The 20,512-nt window shown below is 43.9% G+C and overlaps 2 long non-coding RNA genes across 2 annotated transcripts; both read right to left on the bottom strand.

Moving 5' to 3' along the window:
* Positions 1-17,371: 17,371 nt before the first annotated feature.
* Positions 17,372-18,345, bottom strand: LOC116678895 (uncharacterized). Its single transcript, XR_004329407.1, has 2 exons — positions 18,256-18,345; positions 17,372-17,686 (listed from the first exon to the last, which is right to left on the bottom strand). It is a non-coding gene; the product is annotated as an uncharacterized LOC116678895 (long non-coding RNA).
* Positions 18,346-18,399: 54 nt separating this feature from the next.
* LOC116678894 (uncharacterized) lies at positions 18,400-19,954 on the bottom strand. The gene is made up of 3 exons (XR_004329406.1): positions 19,873-19,954; positions 18,650-18,695; positions 18,400-18,571 (listed from the first exon to the last, which is right to left on the bottom strand). It is a non-coding gene; the product is annotated as an uncharacterized LOC116678894 (long non-coding RNA).
* Positions 19,955-20,512: the final 558 nt, after the last annotated feature.

The raw sequence follows: 20,512 nt of genomic DNA, 5'->3' as shown, positions 1-20,512 counted from the left end.
CAGGAACACCAGACAGTTTCTACTTGTTATTGGACTTCTAGAAACAGGAACATCAGACAGTTTCTACCTATGTTAGAGGACTTATAGAAACAGGGACATCAGACAGTTTCTACCTGTTATAGGATTTATAGAAACACAGGGACACACACTATGCTTGTTACACACACAGGGACGCACACTATGCTTGTTACACACACAGGGACACACACTATGCTTGTTACACACACAGTGACGCACACTATGCTTGTTACACACACAGGGACGCACACTATGCTTGTTACACACACAGGGACACACACTATGCTTGTTAACCTTTGTAGGCCATTTCCTTCACGAGTTCATGATAAATTAAATCCAGAAAGTCTCTCGTCTCCTCGTCCGTCCACGTCCATCTGTCTTTGTTGCCCCCCCCCCCATGTGTGCAGACAGAGAGGAAATACTGGGGGAAATGAACTACAACTTCTTCTTCTGCGTTTTGTGGCGGGTTGCAACCATAAAATGATCTAAAACTTAATCACAACTCATTATTTATTCAGTTAATGATGTTTCCATCAGCGTTTATCACATAAGGAGAAAATCATCAAGATAAAATCAGATGAGACCAAACGCATTTCCTTTGCTATTCATGAAAATCCATCAAATTTGACATTTTCCATGAGGCATTTTTCATGCAACATCACTTAATTCAGATAACAACGTGTGGATGGAAATACAGCTACTAGAGACCAAGCAGGAACTAGTTCAATCCCCAGAAACTAATGCATGTGGCATCTTATTCCAGCGGCTACAAATAAAGGAAAACACAAAGCTGTGTGGGGGGACAGCGTCTCTCCAGGTGGACACACACAGATGGACAGCAGAGACAAGAAATGAGCCACTCGGGACATTTTATATTCTGTCCTGCAGGAGCTGTCACTCCGGCCGAAGACAAAAAGCAACGAGCTTAATGTGAGAGGAAAGGCCCTGTAGAAAGGCTTTGTCTGGGGGGCCCTCCCCAAATACACAGCTATTCATTACAGCATCTTTTTGGGCCCTGGGTACTCAGATATGCTGCTCTATACACGCTAAAAGAAGAGATTATTTACATGGAGTCTGGTGGAGATATGCTGCTCTATGCACGCTCAAAGTAGTGATTATTTACATGGAGTCTGGTGGAGATATGCTGCTCTATACACGCTAAAAGTAGTGATTATTTACATGGAGTCTGGTGGAGATATGCTGCTCTATACACGCTAAAAGTAGTGATTATTTACATGGAGTCTGGTGGAGATATGCTGCTCTATACACGCTAAAAGTAGTGATTATTTACATGGAGTCTGGTGGAGATATGCTGCTCTATACACGCTAAAAGTAGTGATTATTTACATGGAGTCTGGTGGGTTTGGTGATGGTGATTTTCGGGGCTGTTTCATGTTAAACTAAAAGGATCTGACTCTTTAACTAAAAGGTTTGTCTCTATAGGGATCCGTCCTATAATGTTGTAAGTTACATACCAGCTTGTTTCTCGCTTAATTCTGGACCAGTTTCAAAGATTGTTCCCATCAGTCACTTTCCCAACATGGGAAAATAGGGTCCATGTTAAAAAAAAGCCTTTGTTACCCTTTAAGCGGTAGCACTTACTTTGTGAATAAATCAGAATAAATTAAATTAGTCCTTTTAATGCCTACATCCACAGGCACAGGACAAACAGAACGGAGGCACATATCAGTCGACAAATCTCTTCCGAGCTGCTAAAAAGGACCCACAGCCCAAGAAGAATAATCAGCGGTTGTCACCTCAGCAATGAGGGTGACATTCAGTCAGCCTGCAGAAACACTTAACATTTTAATGAGAGTTTATTAAAATCGCCTGGAGGGAAGTGCACCGTGTTCTTCCGAACATTGAACATTTGATGTGCTCACGAGATGCTCGCGTTGGCCTCGCTGATTGTGTCCACTTAATTATCTTGTTGATTATTCTGCACACACATGAGTAGTAGTCCCCCGCATTGGTGAGCTCATGGTAGAGAGAGGCAGGTGCATAGGGACCATCGACACGTTCATTTACAACCTCTCGGATTTGCATTACAACGACGAGAGGAACCGGCGGGCGCCCGCCAACCGACGTCGCCCACGTCGATGTGTCCTCGGGCAAGACACCGAACCACAGTTCCACTTCCAGGATGGCTCCAATTCCATCGGATGTCCGTCCCCGTCCTCTGTCTCCGTGTCCGCGCTCTAACCTGCGGCTGACCATGTAACCATAGTCCTCAGGTCTCTGCAGGGTAAATCCAGACCGCTAGCTAGACTATCTGTCCAATTAGAGTCTCTGTTGACGATCAGGGATACACAACATCGGTCGAAACGTTGTCGCCATTTTGTTGCTTTTTCGTTGGCTTTTTTTTTTTTTTTTTTTTTTGCCTTTTCGTCGCCATTTTGACGCCTTTTTTGCACCTTTTTGTTGCCTTTTTGTCGCCTTTTCTTCGGCATTTTGTTGCCTGTTGGCGCTCTAACCTCCGTCCCCGTCCTCTGTCTCTGTGTCGGCGCTCTAACCTGCGGCTGATTTCTGAGGACTATGGTTACCTGGTCCTCAGGTCTCTGCAGGGTAAATCCAGACCGCTAGCTAGACTATCTGTCCAATCTGAGGACTATGGTTACCTGGTCCTCAGGTCTCTGCAGGGTAAATCCAGACCGCTAGCTAGACTATCTGTCCAATCAGAGTCTCTGTTGACGACCAGGGTTACACAACATCGGTAGAAACGTTGTCGCCATTTTGTTGCCTTTTTGTCGCCTTTGTGTCGCCTTTTTGTCGTTTTTTTCGCCTTTTTGTTGCCTTTTCGTCGCCTTTTTGTCACTTTTTTGTCGCCTTTTCTTCGGCATTTTGTTGCCTGTTGGCGTTCTAACCTGCGGCTGATTTCTGAGGACTATGGTTACCTGGTCCTCAGGTCTCTGCAGGGTAAATCCAGACAGCTAGCTAGACTATCTGTCCAATCTGAGGACTATGGTTACCTGGTCCTCAGATCTCTGCAGGGTAAATCCAGACAGCTAGCTAGACTATCTGTCCAATCTGAGGACTATGGTTACCTGGTCCTCAGATCTCTGCAGGGTAAATCCAGATCGCTAGCTAGACTATCTGTCCGCCTACGGCAATTCTGATTGCCAATAAACCAGAGCAGGTTTTTTTCCCATCCAGGAAGGCTGTGTGGACTAGCCAGACCCTCATCCGCAGCGCTGTGGAGGAAGGTCCGGCAGCAATGGAGTGGAACGTTACCGCTAACGTTACCGCCATCAAGCCGCAATGATTCGCCATCAAATCTGTTGAGTCGTCTTGTAGCGGTGCAGAAGTGCGGCGTATAGTCCCATCCGATTAGTTTCAACTGAAATCATCTAAAACTAAAGTAACGAGCCAAATTTGGTCAAATGTAAGGAGTAGAAAGTACTGACATTCGTGTTAAAAATGTGAGTAAAATTAAAAAGTCAGCACAATAATAAATAGTAAAGGACAAATATCTGAAAAATCTACTTGAGGACAGTAGCAAAGTATTTGTACTCTGTATGAAGGTTAAAATACACACAGTGTGGTAAATAATGCATCCAGCAGCCAGTAAGTCCTTCAGCTCGGGGTCTGTTTCACTCGTCTCATTAAAAACATCTTTGTTCTAAAATGCCCAGCTTCTTCCAGCTGCTCCCGCGAGGTGCTTTGGAAGCTGTATAACCTCTGGAGTAGTTCCTGGCTGACAGAATGAGACCTGCACTTTAAAGCCCTTTCTATTCCTCCAGGGCCTCGGGAAGCAGCTCTCAGAAAATCCATACGTCTCGTTCAGTTCGCTTTATTATCCCAAATGGGAAACGTGATGTGCAGTCGGGAGTGAAAGATAACATAAAAATTTAGACAGGACATACACAACAACAATGCAAAGACAGGCTTCCTGCACGCAACACACACAACCCAGTGCATCACCACTGGAGCAATGGCTGAGCAAAGATGGCACTGCATTATGTGTGTAAATTAAGTTTTTGCACATGGGACAAAGGAGTTTTTACTCCTATTGTCTTGCACCTACACTGTCAACCAAAGAGGTATGATACAGGTCCATTCTTCATCCCTGAGGTACCAAGACAATACGTTTTGGGTTTCCCTCTCCCTCCAATATTATTATCAACATAATAAAGACACCTGGACTCGGTCCAGACCAAATGCCATATTGGGCAAGACCAGTGGCCGAGTCTGAGACAAGTAAGAGACCAAATACTAGTGAGTCCGAGACAAGTCCGAGACCAAATACTAGCGAGTCCGAGACAAGTCCGAGACCAAATACTAGTGAGTCCGAGACAAGTCCGAGACCAAATACCAGTGAGTCCGAGACAAGTCCGAGACCAAATACTAGCGAGTCCGAGACCAAATACTAGCAAGTCCGAGACAAGTCCGAGACCAAATACTAGCGAGTCAAAGACCAAATACCAGCAAGTCCGAGACAAGTCAGAGACCAAATACTAGCGAGTCCGAGACCAAATACTAGTGAGTCCGAGACAAGTCCGAGACCAAATACCAGCGAGTCCGAGACAAGTCCGAGACCAAATACTAGCGAGTCAAAGACCAAATACCAGTGAGTCCGAGACAAGTCCAAATACTAGTGAGTCCGAGACAAGTCCGAGACCAAATACCAGTGAGTCCGAGACAAGTCCGAGACCAAATACTAGCGAGTCCGAGACCAAATACTAGCAAGTCCGAGACAAGTCCGAGACCAAATACTAGCGAGTCAAAGACCAAATACCAGCAAGTCCGAGACAAGTCCGAGACCAAATACTAGCGAGTCCGAGACCAAATACTAGTGAGTCCGAGACAAGTCCGAGACCAAATACCAGCGAGTCCGAGACAAGTCCGAGACCAAATACTAGCGAGTCAAAGACCAAATACCAGTGAGTCCGAGACAAGTCCAAATACTAGCGAGTCCGAGACAAGTCCGAGACCAAATACTAGCGAGTCCGAGACCAAATACTAGTGAGTCCGAGACAAATCCGAGACCAAATACCAGCGAGTCCGAGACAAGTCCGAGACCAAATACTAGCGAGTCCGAGACCAAATACTAGCGAGTCCGAGACAAGTCTGAGACCAAATACTAGCGAGTCAAAGTCCAAATACTAGCGAGTCCGAGACAAGTCTGAGTCTAAATACTAGCGAGTCCGAGACAAGTCCGAGACTAAATACTGGCGAGTCCGAGACCAAATACTAGCGAGTCCGAGACAAGTCAGAGTCCAAATACTAGCGAGTCCGAGACAAGTCAGAGTCCAAATACTAGCGAGTCAGAGACAAGTCAGAGTCCAAATACTAGCGAGTCCGAGACAAGTTTGAGTCCAAATACTAGCGAGTCCGAGACAAGTCCGAGACCAAATAGTAGCGAGTCCGAGACCAGATACTAGCGAGCCTGAGACAAGTCCGAGTCCACAGAGAGTCCGGTCTTGGACTCGAGACCGGACTCGAGTCCTACAGCCCTGACGTGTGACATTTAAAGTATTTGCTTTGGAGAAATCCAACAGCAGAGACCTTTAAACCAGCTGGAGGGCTCCACTCAGGAAGACATTTTGTTATGTTGTTTTGTGATTGCCTCTTGATTATCGCGTTCACACCCACTCATCACGTGAAGTCAGCAGAGACTCCCTCTGGGGTGAGGAGACGTGGACGGCCGCGTCTCCGATTTATAATGTCAACGACTTTTCTTTCCCATTATGTCTATGGTTAGAATAAAACCTGATTACCCGGGACTTGTGATTTATTACTTTTTATCACAGCGGCTTGTCTCTTGTCTTTCATCGCCGCGGTGGAAAGTGCTTCAGAATAAATTGACGCCCTCTCGCTGTGTTGATGGAGACACTTAGCAAAAAAATTATAATTTGGGTTTAATTTGGGGCAGATGCATATTCATGTTAACCCTCGTGTTGTCTTCCCTTCAACCATGAAAAAAAAAAAACAGTTTTTCAACACTATCGTTGCTTTTTCTGACATTTTTTGTCACTTTTTCAACGATTGTGGGTGTTTTTTCCAAAGTTACTTGATATTTTTAATGTTGCTTATTTCGACGGCACATTTTTTGTGACTGTAATTGACTGAAAACGGGTCAAATTAACATTGGGGTTAATTTAAAAAGACGCCACTCGCGTGTTAGTGGGTCCCAGCGGGCTCGCCGCTGCTTTCATTTTAGAGGAATAACGGTTCGACAATAAAATGCATTTACACTAAATTGTAGGGCGGGAGGGAGGGGGGGGGGGGTGAAGGGGGGCTGAGCCCCTAATGAGAATGTGACATGTGCTGAAGCCATTTCTTTGGAAATAATCTTTTGAGTTCATGTTTGTAAGACCTGACAAAACCTGTGTTGAAAATGGAAAGTAGAATTTGGAGTTTACCAGTCACCTAGAATGCTGTAATTTGATTGGCTGCTAGATGCAGTGTAAAAAGAAATGGCGCCCTGCAAAAACAGCCAGAAGCCACTGGACTGCACAGAATTGTGGTTAATTTATAGGTTTCTCCATAAGATGTTGTCATTTCCAACGCCCACCTGCGGTCCTGCTTCCTAGTCCCTAATCAATCCCCTGGTTTCTACCAAGGAAGGAAGGCTTCAAACACAACATGTCCAGGTGTTCTTTAATCTGGCCACATTGTCTTTGAAGCCTTCCGATGTTTTTTTACCTTTCCACCTGCGTGTTTATTCTCTTTCAGACTTGTTTGCCAGTTTTGGTTTCCTGCCAGTTTCTCAACCGTTGCCTGTCTTTTTTTGACAAAAGTAAACTTAGCTTTGCATCCATCTGTTCAGCTTGGGAGTCGTGCTTCTTCACGGTCCAAGCCTCGGTAAACTGATGCGTTACAGCAGCAGCCGTGAGTGCTATTCAGGGAGAGTTTGGGCTCTGACTCATCTGCACCGATCCCTGCCGAGCACCGCAGGAGGTTACACACAAGTTGGTTGGTGCAGGGTGGAGCTAAGGTCTGTAATAACAACTACACAGAAAGATGGAAACAGCTAATTTAGACTGTAGACTACCATCTCGTAAAATACAGACGCTCGGTCAGATGCCTTTGTTGTTGTTATTGATTGAAAGTCTCTTTTAGGGTCAACACGCTTTACCTAAACTGTTAAGTTTAGACACCAAAACAACAAGCTAAGATTCCAAAAAGATTGTGGTCTGGGTGAAAACACCAGTCCCCTTAAGAAGTACTCCCAGGACACCTGTTTCCTGGTGAAAGTCTGGTGTTTTCTCCTTAACTTCTCCAGGACATGAACACCTGTTTCCTGGTGAAAGTCTGGTGTTTTCTCCTTAACTTCTCCAGGACATGAACACCTGTTTCCTGGTGAAAGTCTGGTGTTTTCTCCTTAACTTCTCCAGGACATGAACACCTGTTTCCTGGTGAAAGTCTTGTGTAACTTCTCTCCTGGTAACTTTCTCCAGGACATGAACACCTGTTTCCTGGTGAAAGTCTGGTGTTTTCTCCTTAACTTCTCCAGGACGTGAACACCTGTTTCCTGGTGAAAGTCTGGTGTTTTCTCCTTAACTTCTCCAGGACATGAACACCTGTTTCCTGGTGAAGGTCTTGTGTTTTCTCCTTAACTTCTCCAGGACATGAACACCTGTTTCCTGGTGAAAGTCTGGTGTTTTCTCCTTAACTTCTCCAGGACATGAACACCTGTTTCCTGGTGAAAGTCTGGTGTTTTCTCCTTAACTTCTCCAGGACATGAACACCTGTTTCCTGGTGAAGGTCTTGTGTTTTCTCCTTAACTTCTCCAGGACATGAACACCTGTTTCCTGGTGAAAGTCTGGTGTTTTCTCCTTAACTTCTCCAGGACATGAACACCTGTTTCCTGGTGAAAGTCTGGTGTTTTCTCCTTAACTTCTCCAGGACATGAACACCTGTTTCCTGGTGAAGGTCTGGTGTTTTCTCCTTAACTTCTCCAGGACATGAACACCTGTTTCCTGGTGAAGGTCTGGTGTTTTCTCCTTAACTTCTCCAGGACATGAACACCTGTTTCCTGGTTTGAAAGCTCCGGGTTTTAGGAGCCAAACATCCTCCCTATGAGGATCTTTGTTCTCCTAATAAATACGTGGAATACATACGGATTGCAGTGCTTTACTTTTCAAAGCTATATGTATGAATGCTTCATGAGAACAGCCTGCACACACACACACACACACACACACACACACACATCAGAACAGAGTAGCGGTCCTTTCTCTCTCCCTACGCCCGTGTTGTTACTGTTGTGAAAACTTACTTTTTGATACTGAATGCCAATCCTTTCCCTCTGTAATCAAAGGTTCTGAGCCTCCAGTCACAGACTCCCTGTCCCTCCCTGACCCCCTTGCTGGGCCGGCGTTGGGGGTCTGCACCGCGGCTTTGATCACAGAGTCAGAGCACAGAGAGGCCGCCACAGTCGTTACACAACGCTTTGCTTTCTCTGCAGAAAGGGAGAACTTAGGGATGTCTTTTTAATCAGTAGTGGAAGAGGTTTTCACATCTTTTACTTTAAAGCAGGGCTGTAGTACTCGAGTCAGGTCTTGGACTCAAGTCCGGACTCAAGACCGTTTTCTCTGGACTCTGACTTGTCTCGGCCTCGGCCGCTGGTCTTGCCCAACATGGCCTTTGGTCTGGACCGAGTCCAGGTGTCTTTATTATGTTGATAATAATATTGGAGGGAAAGTGAAACCCAAAATTATTGTCTTGATACTGTCATGCATAAGACCTTTATTCTGTCCTGGACTAGGTCTTGACTCGGTGGTCTCCTTTAGCGTCATATAACACGCTTGGTCGTCTCCTTTAGCGTCATATAACACGCTTGGTCATCATATAACATGCTTGGTCGTCTCCTCGCCGGAGCACAGATAAAGTTCCCATAATGCAATCTGAAATGTAAATAAACACAAATACAACAGGGAATCACTTTCTATGGACAACTTCTCTTAGAAAACACACAGTCATGCAACTGTTAATAAACAGACATTTCTCAGAGTGCAGGGTCCGTCGTTCCACACTAAACCTTTTGACTGTTTTTAGGGGGTCATCCTGGTCCTTTCGATGCACTTACTTTGTGAATTATCTACGTCAAGGGTCTTCAACGTTTTCCAGGCCAAGGACCCCCAAACTGATGGCGAGATGGAGCGGGGACCCCCTAATTATATTTATTGTATAACATGGTGTTATATCAAACTGGTCCTATAGCGCCATGTGTGCATTGATGACTGAAAGACATCTTCTGCCTCCATTTATCTGTTCACTACAGTGTGTTGAATTCATGTTAATGTGGATTTAAAGACATTTCAATTAGTGGAAAAAATTGCAGGGGGGGTGGGGGGGGATATAAAAAAAAGTCTAATCAACCAAAACTTTCGCGACCCCCATGCAGTACCTCCACGGACCCCCTAGGGGTCGCGGACCCCCTGTTGAAGACCCCTGATCTACGCTATATACAATACTAAAATGAAAAAATCCGATCCCGGTGGTTCTGCTGTTCGTGTCCTGCATCATCCACTGGCTCGGCCTGTGTTGGGAGTTGTTGCGGGTTTGGAGAACAAAGAGAAGGTTTAATGAGACATATAAATGATAAATAGCCTACATCTTCCAACACTCAATTCACTGAGATAACGGGAGAGTAGAAAGATAAGAAAGTAGATCCTGAGGAAAGATTGGGTACAATGTTCACACAGTTACATCTTCAGGGCTGAAAACAACGCAACAACACAAACCTCGTGTTGTCTTCCCGTCAAAATTGAAAGTCACTTTTATTGATGCTTTTTATCAATGTTTTTAACTTTCTCTTACGTTTTTGTCCCTGTTTTCCACATTTTTGAAGCTTTTTTTGACGTTAACATTACATAACACTAACTTGTTAACTTTAGTTTCACAGTTATATTTGGAGTTTATGGTCAATAATCATCATTTATAGAAAATTATACCTAATGTTTAAGTTAGAAAAGCTGAAATTATGAATTATTGAGACTAAAATTAAAGGAATGGATGTTGATGATAATCACAGACTGGAATATGTCAACTTTTACTCAACACTATTTCAACAACACTTCACTTTGTTTTACAATGCTATAAAATAGAATAAGACCCAAAATTAATGAAAGTAGAGATTTGTACTTGGCAAAGAGCGTTGGAATCAATCATGTTATTTTGGGGAATTAAAAAGAACATTGATATAGGACAACATGAGGACAACATGAGGACAACATGAGGACAATATGAGGACAACATGAGGACAACATGGGGACAACATGAAGACAACATGAGGACAACATGAAGACAACATAAGGACAACATGGGGACACCATGAGGACAACGTGAGGACAACATGAGGACACCATGAGGACAACATGAGGACAACATGGGGACAACGTAAGGACAACATGAAGACAACATGAGGACAACATGAAGACAACATGGGGACAACGTAAGGACAACATGAAGACAACATGAAGACAACATGAAGACAACATGAGGGAAACATGAGGACAACATGAAGACAACTTGGGGACAACATGAGGGTTATGATACCAATTAAAACCGATGATGGAGACACACGGTGTGTAACACATTCACAACAAACATGCAGGAGTTTAAATATTAACTTTTATATGACGCCCAGAGGAGGGAAGGATGATAACTTATCAGCCGACCTAGTTAGAGGATACATAAATCTTTTAATTCACTTTATTAGATGCACACACCGGCGACACTACCTACATCAACATCTACTTTACAGTAAGTAATTGTTTTGTCTCGATGTTACAACCTGTTAGCAGGCGCTCGATGTTACTGCGGTTGGCGTACGGGGGAGGGTCTGCGTTTAGTTTACTAGTTTTTAGTTTACTGCGCGGAGTTTAGAGAGGTAGCAATGTACGATAATAGCTAATAGATACTAGATAATAGATACTAGCTACTGCTAAAACTGGGAATACGCCATGAACTTTTCTCCCTCCAGTCAGAGAGAGCGAGGGAATATGACATTTATCTGTGTCTGGGTTACGTCTCCTTCCAGGCAGCGCTGCCTGGAAGGCACCAGGATTAGGGTTAGGGGGTTAGGTTAGGGTTAGAGTTAGGTGCCTTAGGGTTAGGAGTTAGGAGTTAGGAGTTAGGGTTAGAGGTAGGTGCTTTAGGGTTAGGGGGTTAGGGTTAAAGTTACGTGCCTTAGGGTTAGGTTATGGTAAGAGCGCAGTGCCCTTGATGGGTGCTGCGAGGGGCATGGGCACAAGGGGACCACCGGTGGGAATAAAACATTTAAAAACCTCCTTAACAAACATTTGGTTAAATAAAAAGCTGTTTAAAAGAAGGCCAAATATTAAAAGCAGGTTAACAGAACAACTGGACGGGTCGGACAGCGGGTCTGGGTCAGGGTCAGGGACCTTGAAGTCAACGGGTGCAGGGATGCCTGGAAGGAGACGTTGGGTTGGGGTTAGAAGTCGCAGAAAGTTAAAAAATGTTTACTTCACACAAGAGCAGCCATTTTCAATGTTGCCATTGGAAAGTTTTGGAAATTCCCGCAAGTTCATCGCATAAAATTGCATAAATATCCTGCATGTTCCTTCACATTTTTTGAAGAAAACGTGCCGCATAATCAAGGATTTTAGCAACAATCACAAAAAAACTCGTAATCAATCAATCATAATCGTAATCAAATTGAATCGTGAGACCAAAGACGATTCACACCCCTGGTAAACATGTTTGAGTGGAAATACTTTCGACTTCAACTTTCAACTTTATATGATATACTGTAATAGACGTCCTTTAACTTCCCATTAATGTCTAATTAGTCCATTTTGTTCGGAGCTAACTGTCTTCCCGTCTCTCCAGCTGATCATGGACATCGTAAATCTAATCCGGGGCGTCTGCAACCTCGTTGACAGGATCAAGATGAATAATCAGCACCACCCCCAAGTTTTGGAGAGACTCAAAGCCCTGGAGAAACTGGCGCTTTACATGTCACAGAAAGACCCGGACCAACTCTCGAACGACGTAAACAAAGCTGTGGAGAAACTGAAAAAAGTTCTGACATCAGCTAAAAAGCTGATCGGGAAATTTGAAAAGGCAATGGCTGTGATTCAGGTGGTGAAAGCTGAAGACTACCAATCAGAGTTTGACATCCTGAACAAAAGTCTCACGGATTCCTTCGTGACTCTGTCTGGGGCTCTGCATGTCCAGCAGGAGAAGAAGCTGGATGAGCAGAAAAAGAAGCTGGAGGAGCAGAAAAAGAAGCTGAAGGAGCAGGAAAAGAAGCTGGAGGAGCAGGAAAAGAAGCTGGAGGAGCAGGAAGAGAAGCTGGAGGAGCAGAAAAAGAAGCTGGAGGAGCATGAAGAGAAGCTGGAGGAGCAGAAAATAAGCTGAAGGAGCAGGAGAAGAAGCTGGAGGAGCAGGAAAAGAACCTGGAGGAGCAGGAGAAGAAGCTGGAGGAGCAGGAAAAGAAGCTGGAGGAGCAGGAAGAGAAGTTGGAGGAGCAGGAAAAGAAGCTGGAGGAGCAGGAGAAGAAGCTGGAGGAGCAGGAAAAGAAGCTGGAGGAGCAGGAGAAGAAGCTGGAGGAGCAGGAGAAGAAGCTGGAGGAGCAGGAGAAGAAGCTGGAGGAGCAGGAGAAGAAGCTGGAGGTGCAGGAGAAGAAGCTGGAGGAGCAGGAGTGCAGGCTTACTGAGCAGGAGGACATGTTGCAAAGAGTGGACTCCAAAGTAGCGCATAAAAAACGAGCGTGCTGTATTGTGCAATAAAAGATTGGGGGTAAAATGACCTTTGGCAGGTAATAAAGTTATTAAGTTATTAAGTTAAGTTATTAGCCAATTTGGCTGGTGATGATTAGAGCAAATAACTGATTTGCTGCGTGTCATTCTCTCTCTCCTCCTTCATGTCTTCAACTGGAAATAAAGACTGAAAAATAATCTAAAAGAATCTGGGTGTTTTATTCAATTTTATAGCATGTAAAGAAAAACTGATAATAGAACGTTGAAAAACGTACCAAAACAATGTCAAAAAGTGATAAAAACGTTGGAAAAAGTGACAACAAAACTTAGAATAAAGTGACAAAAACAATGGGATAATCTTCAAAAGAAATTAGGAAAAACTATTTTTTTTTAAATCTAAAACTAAAGCTCAAAAAATATCGAGAGAAACATTGAAAAAAGTGACGAAAGTGTCGAGAAAGACCACCTCAACGATGGGATGTTTTGTACATTTTGACCCAGAAGAAGTAAGCGTTGCATGGTCGACGGGGAAGACAACGCGAGGGGTAAATACTGACGTCCGGTCAGTGTCTCCGACCCATGTTTTCCCCTGGGCGTGTCTGTGCTGCGTGAAGCTTGATTTCTACTTCTGGGTAAAGATCTGCACCGATGCCACGTAGCGTGGTGTCTGAACAGCAACGCTGGAACGAAGCCGCTTGACACTGTCTTTGATTTTAAAGGTTTGTTGTGTCAACGATGCTCAGCATCGTGTTAAAAGCTCTGCAGAAGCCCGGTGAGTGTCTCCGCCAGATGTACACACTCCACCTTTCAATATCTTAGAAGCACGTCATGTAGGCTATGTTAAGGTCACGCGACCGGTCACATGCAGGTTTGCTTCGTGGCCAGAGTGAAGGTCACGTGTTGGATCACATCCCATGCTGGGTGACATCTTTATCCACTCATCTTTTCACTTGTAGTGTCTAATGATTTGTGACGAAACAGGTTCTGTTCAGATTAACCCTCATGTTGTCCTTGGGTCAAATTGACCCCATTTTAAGTTAAAAAAAAAAATGTTGTCACAAAAAATGGGCCATTGAATAAGTTCTAAAATTGTCAACGTTAAAAATGTCAACAAAAAAAAGTGACAAACTGAAAAAGTGACAAAAAAAGTGACAAAAAAAGTTGGAAAAAGCAAAAATGTTGGGAAAAAAGCTACCAAAATGTTGTTTTTTCATGGCTGACGGGAAGACAACACAAGGGTTAAGGTCACATGACAGGTCACATGCAGGTTTGCTTCGTGGCCAGAGTAAAGGTCACGTGTTGGATCACATCCCATGCTGGGTGACATCTTTATCCACTCATCTTTTCACTTGTAGTGTCTAACGATTTGTGACGAATCCGGTTCTGTTCGGATTAAACACTGTTGATGCGAGGGGGTTTACACTGCATTTGGGTCATGAGTTGCAGTAAACTTTGGAAGGGACGTTTGGGCTAAAACGTGATGACTTGGATGTGATCTTAGGTTTGCCAGGTAGCAAATCCTGTATGTTATCTAACATGAGACCTAAACACATCCTTTATAAAGTCTGTCTAAGGTATTGAAAGCTATAGAGTGTGTACATCCGACGCTCTCCAAGCTTCTGCAGAGCTTGTAAATTGACGATGAATATTTACTTTATAATCAAGAAACAGTGTCAAGGCGGCTTTCTTTCGACACATCATCCAGCGTTGCTGTTCAGACACCACTCACTCAAATGGAAATCATCCACCCTTTGGATTGGCTCATCAACAGTGATTCATTGGAACACAACCTGGTGCAAGTCACAAGTCATTAGCTACTACTGTAGGCACGTGGAGACACATATCTCCGTCAGACCCTACGCCCTAGCTTGATGTGCATCTCTCAGAGACTTAGAATATTAATCTGAGTCTGTCAGCGGCATAACGAGCCCTTTTGTGAAGGGTAAAACAAGCTGGACGATTACTTTTAACTTACATTGCAGCTTGTAGTTAATCTTTGACTATTTCTCAGGTACGGGGTCCCTTATTCCTTTGTTGTGGTCCCCAAGAGGGTCCCCGAGCCCCACTTTGGAAACCACTACAGTAGCTGACACTCTTATGGATATGATTACCATTTGACAGCATAACTCCTTTGTTGATTTGCCTGCCCAGGGACAGCTGATGAAATTCAGATATTGAGCTTCATGTCTGTGCAGTCCGGTTAGTTTCTTTCTAGACCCACAACGGGGGGGGGGACCTTTTCCAAAAAACTGTTAGCACACACTTCATGAATACCACACACACATTTTCTTATTTAATTCTCATTGCTTTGTGCAAGAAGAAATAAAAAAAACATTCAAACATTGCTTTGTACTTTCTGTTTTCTTGCTCTGCAAAAACAACAAAAAATCCCTGAACAATAGCAAAGAGTCAGGTTGGACTTTGTGTGAGGAGACTGTAAATCACGCTGCAGGTCATCTTCGTTGTGTTGATTCCATCAGTTCAGCTGCAGGAATCCATCAACCCAGAAAGCAGAGGGCGTGTGTGTTGGTGTTGCTGCTGTCGCACACACACCGGTTTGTGGCTCTATCTTTGTGGGGACCTATCATTGACATAATGCATTCCCTAGACCCTTACCCTTACCTTAACCATCACAACTAAATGCCTATCCTTAACCCTTAACCCCACCCTAATCATAACCTAATTCTAACCCTAATCCTAAAACCAAGTCTTAACCCTCTAAAAGCCCTTTAAAGTTGTGGGATCCAGCATTTTGGCCCCACAAAGCGGTCGGGACCCCACAAGTATAGTTAAACAAGACCACACACACACACGCACACACACCTTTAACACAAATGTTATTAATGCACACTGCTGTTTGTGTTGAATTTAACCGTGTTATAAAGACATTAATCAGTCTGCTGGTGTTTATTGGGCTCGCAGCTCCTCCAGCTGTCAGGATCTTTGATTAAGTACAACAGCGCCCCCAACAGGTGGAGTTCCATCATTACAACAACTAAGCAGGGTTCTGGTTCCTCACATCCTCACATTGTGCATTTGTCTGTAAGGAAGAGGCACTCGGCATTTAAAAACATTTTGAATCTATTATTTTGTTCACTTCAGGTTTAAGATCAGTGGCGTGCCCCTTTAAAAGGGGTGAATTTACATTTTTGTTTTCAACGTGGATTCTATTTTCCCCATGCATTGGTGACTAACGATCCTTTTTAACATGAAACGGCCCTGAAAACACCATCACAAAACCCACCAGACTCCATGTAAATAATCACTACTTTTAGCTTGTATAGAGCAGCATATCTCCACCAGACTCCATGTAAATAATCACTACTTTTAGCGTGTATAGAGCAGCATATCTCCACCAGACTCCATATAAATAATCACTACCTTTAGCATGTATAGAGCAGCATATCTCCACCAGACTCCATGTAAATAATCACTACTTTTAGTGTGTATAGAGCAGCATATCTCCACCAGACTTCATGTAAATAATCACTACTTTTAGCATGTATAGAGCAGCATATCTCCACCAGACTCCATGTAAATAACACTTTTAGCATGTATAGAGCAGCATATCTCCACCAGACTCCATGTAAATAATCACTACTTTAGCGTGTATAGAGCAGCATATCTCCACCGGACTCATGTAAATAATCACTACTTTTAGCATGTACAGAGCAGCATATCTCCACCAGACTCCATGTAAATAATCACTACTTTTAGCGTGTATAGAGCAGCATATCTCCACCAGACTCCATGTAAATAATCACTACTTTTAGCGTGTATAGAGCAGCATATCTCCACCAGACTCCATGTAAATAATCACTACTTTTAGCATGTATAGAGCAGCATATCTCCACCAGACTCCATGTAAATAATCACTACTTTTAGCATGTATAGAGCAGCATATCTCCACCAGACTCCATGTAAATAATCACTACTTTTAGCGTGTATAGAGCAGCATATCTCCACCAGACTCCATGTAAATAATCACTACTTTTAGCGTGTATAGAGCAGCATATCTCCACCAGACTTTATGTAAATAATCACTACTTTTAGCGTGTATAGAGCAGCCTATCTCCACCAGACTCCATGTAAATAATCACTACTTTTAGCATGTATAGAGCAGCATATCTCCACCAGACTCCATGTAAATAATCACTACTTTTAGCGTGTATAGAGCAGCATATCTTCACCAGACTCCATGTAAATAATCACTACTTTTAGCGTGTATAGAGCAGCATATCTCCACATGTAAATGGGTGAATTAAGAGTTTATTCCAACCAGACCAGAGTGGTGATTGTTGGAACAGTGGAAAGATGAACCAAGACGGCTTTTGGTAGTTTTATTTAGCTTCTGTCCACATTTAACAAAGTGTGTTTTGCAATGATAAAAGTAGTGATTATTTACATGGAGTCTGGTGGGTTTGGTGATGGTGATGTCAGGGTTTGTTTCATGTTAAACTAAAAGGATCTTACTCTTTAACTAAAAGGTCTATCTCTGCTTAATTCTGGACCAATTTCAAAGATTGTTGTTTCCATGAGTCACGGAGAATAAGATCCAGGTTGCCCCCCTCCCCCCTCAATTTACTATTTAAAGTTTCGTCCCATGTTATAAATACCTGTATAATAATAGCGGTGTCTGCTGTCTATAATTGACAAATTTCCTGATGACACAGGACTCAAAGCAGCTTCTCGTTGACGGAGATTTTAATACAGAATCTTTTTTACATCAAATCTTCTCTAAAAATAAATCACCTCTATAAAGATTGAGACTTTCTACGTGATTCCCCCGATGATTTCATTTATAAAAAGACACAAAAGGACAGATTTCTAAAAGCAGTCACCACAGAAGAAAGATGGCCACTTCCTCTGCAGCGTCCTGAAACACACACACACACACAACACACACACACACACACACACACACACAACACACACACACACACACACACACACCACACACACACACACACACACACACACACACACACACACACACACTTTCTCTTTCCACACACACACACTCTTGTGCACGCACACACACAGACGCAGACACACAATCTCTTTCACTCTCTCTCTCACACACACCTTCTCTTTCTCTCTAACACACACACACACCACCCACACACACACACACACCACACACCACACACACACACACACACACACACACACACACACACACACAACACACACACACACACCACACCACACCCACACACACACTCTCTCTCTCTTTCATTGGAGGACACACCCACACACACACACACACCTTCTTCTTTCCCTCACACTCTCTCTAGCACACACAAATACACTCTCTTACACACAGACACACACAGACACACACACACAGACACACACACAGACACACACACAGACACACACACACACACTCTCTTTTTCCCACACACACACACACACACACACACACACACTCTGTGCACGCACACACACAGAAGCACAATCTCTCTTTCACTCTCTCTCACACACACCTTCTCTTTCTCTCACACACAACACACACCACACACACACACACACACACACACACACAACACACACACACACACACCACACACACACACACACACACACACACACACACACACACACACACCACACACACACACAAACACACCCACACACACACACACAACACACTTCTCTCTTTCCCTCACACCTCTCTAGCACACACAAATACACTCTCTTAACACACCACACACACACACACACACACACACACACACACACACACACACACCACCCCCCCCCCCCCTCCCCCCCCTCTATCAGTCGTCGGGCCGGTGACACACTGCTCCACTATCTCCGGAGGTTGGGGTTCTCCATGGCGGCCGCCACCCGCTCCTTATCGTTGATCTGCTTGTTAACTGGAGACAAACACACGGTCAGAGAGAGACGCCATTTTCTTTTAACATTACAACAGGAACAACAACAGACGGACTCACTGTCTTCTTCAGTGGAGTGGGTTCCCTCGGAAATGTAAATCTCCAGCTGAGGAGAGAAGGAAAACCTTCATTCAATTAAAGTAAATTAGAAGTATTTTTAAAGAGGATTTTCAACGTTAGTCCTCGCGTCGTCTTCCCGTTCCCGTCGTAACGTTTTGGTTCGTTGGGTTGAACGTTTTTGTCACTTTTTTTAAATAAGTTATAAGATAATTAATTAATAAGATAAGATCAATTTCCAAAAGATGATTTTTTTTTATTCATCTTTTTAATCAACTTTAACATGGTTTCATAAACTAATGAGGACCACTGCTCTCATTCCCCCTGCTCTGGCGTTTCCCCCTCTCATTCCCCCTGCTCGGCGTTTCCCCCTCTCATTCCCCCTGCTCTGGCGTTTCCCCCTCTCATTCCCCTGCTCTGGTGTCCCCCTCTCATTCCCCCTGCTCTGGTGTTCCCCCTCTCATTCCCCCTGCTCTGGCGTTTTCCCCCTCTCATTCCCCCTGCTCTGGCGTTTCCCCCTCTCATTCCCCCTTGCTCTGGCGTTTCCCTCTCATTCCCCCTGCTCTGGTGTTCCCCTCTCATTCCCCCTGCTCTGGCGTTTTCCCCTCTCATTCCCCCTGCTCTGGTGTCCCCCTCTCATTCCCCTGCTCTGGCATTTCCCCCTCTCATTCCCCCTGCTCTGGTGTTCCCCCTCTCATTCCCCCTGCTCTGGTGTTCCCCCTCTCATTCCCCCCCTGCTTGGCGTTTCCCCCTCTCATTCCCCCGCTCTGGTTTCCCCCTCTCATTCCCCTGCTCTGGCGTTTCCCCCTCTCATTCCCCTGCTCTGGTGTTCCCCTCTCATTCCCCCTCTCTGGCGTTTCCCTCTCATTCCCCTGCTCTGGTGTTTCCCCCCTCTCATCCCCCTGCTCTGGCGTGTCCCCCTCTCTCATTCCTTCTGCTCTGGCGTTTCCCTCTCATTCCCCCTGCTCTGGTGTTTCACCCTCTCATTCCCCTGCTCTGGCGTTTCCCCCTCTCATTCCCCTGCTCTGGTGTGTCCCCCTCTCATTCCCCCTGCCCGGTGTTCCGAGCCCTAAAACCGAGACGTTTACCAACACCGACGCCAACGAGTCTCCTCCTGATTGGTTCCCATCGGTCACGACGTCTCGTCCCCTGAGACGTAAAGCTACCAACGTTACCATGGCAACGGTCAGTGCACTGCCCCTTTAAGAACAGGTCGCTGCGCTCACCTTGTGTTTGAACGGTAAACATCTCTGCAGCTTCACCTGCAAACACAGACCTGCAGACACAGGAAGCATCGCGTCACACACCTGACACACAACAGCAGGAACAATGGTGCATGCTGGGAAATGGATGCTGCTGCTACAGCAGAAGAAAAAAAATATTTAAGGGGAAAAAATGTCATACCAACAGCAAAAAAAAAACTACAAAAAGTGTGAAATTTTTTTTCTAAAAAAAGTAAAATTATTTTTGGGAGAGATTTTACGTTTTGAGAGAATTTAGATTTTTAAGATTATTTTATATACAATTTTTTTTTCACACTGATAGCAAAAAATATATTTCAGAATTTAAATAAGTATTTTGGAAGAGTTTTTTTTTTGGTATGAAAATTGTCGTTTCTCTAATATTTTGAAAAAAAAAACGTTTTATGGCTTAATCTTATTTATTTGACTATATTAAAAACATTTGAGAGAAAAAAGTTTATTTTTATTTTATATACTTTATTATTACTATTTTTTAAAAGAAAAAAAAAATCTAAAAACAAACCTAAAAGTATTTTGAGAGATTTTTTTTTTTTTTTTTTTTTTTTACTGTTATCAAAACTTTTTCCCTCAAATATTTTTTTTCTCCTCATAAAATGTTTTTTTA

Source organism: Etheostoma spectabile, unplaced genomic scaffold (assembly GCF_008692095.1).
Source record: "Etheostoma spectabile isolate EspeVRDwgs_2016 unplaced genomic scaffold, UIUC_Espe_1.0 scaffold00008582, whole genome shotgun sequence".
NCBI lineage: Eukaryota > Metazoa > Chordata > Actinopteri > Perciformes > Percidae > Etheostoma > Etheostoma spectabile.
This window is presented reverse-complemented; position numbering and strand designations above follow the sequence as displayed.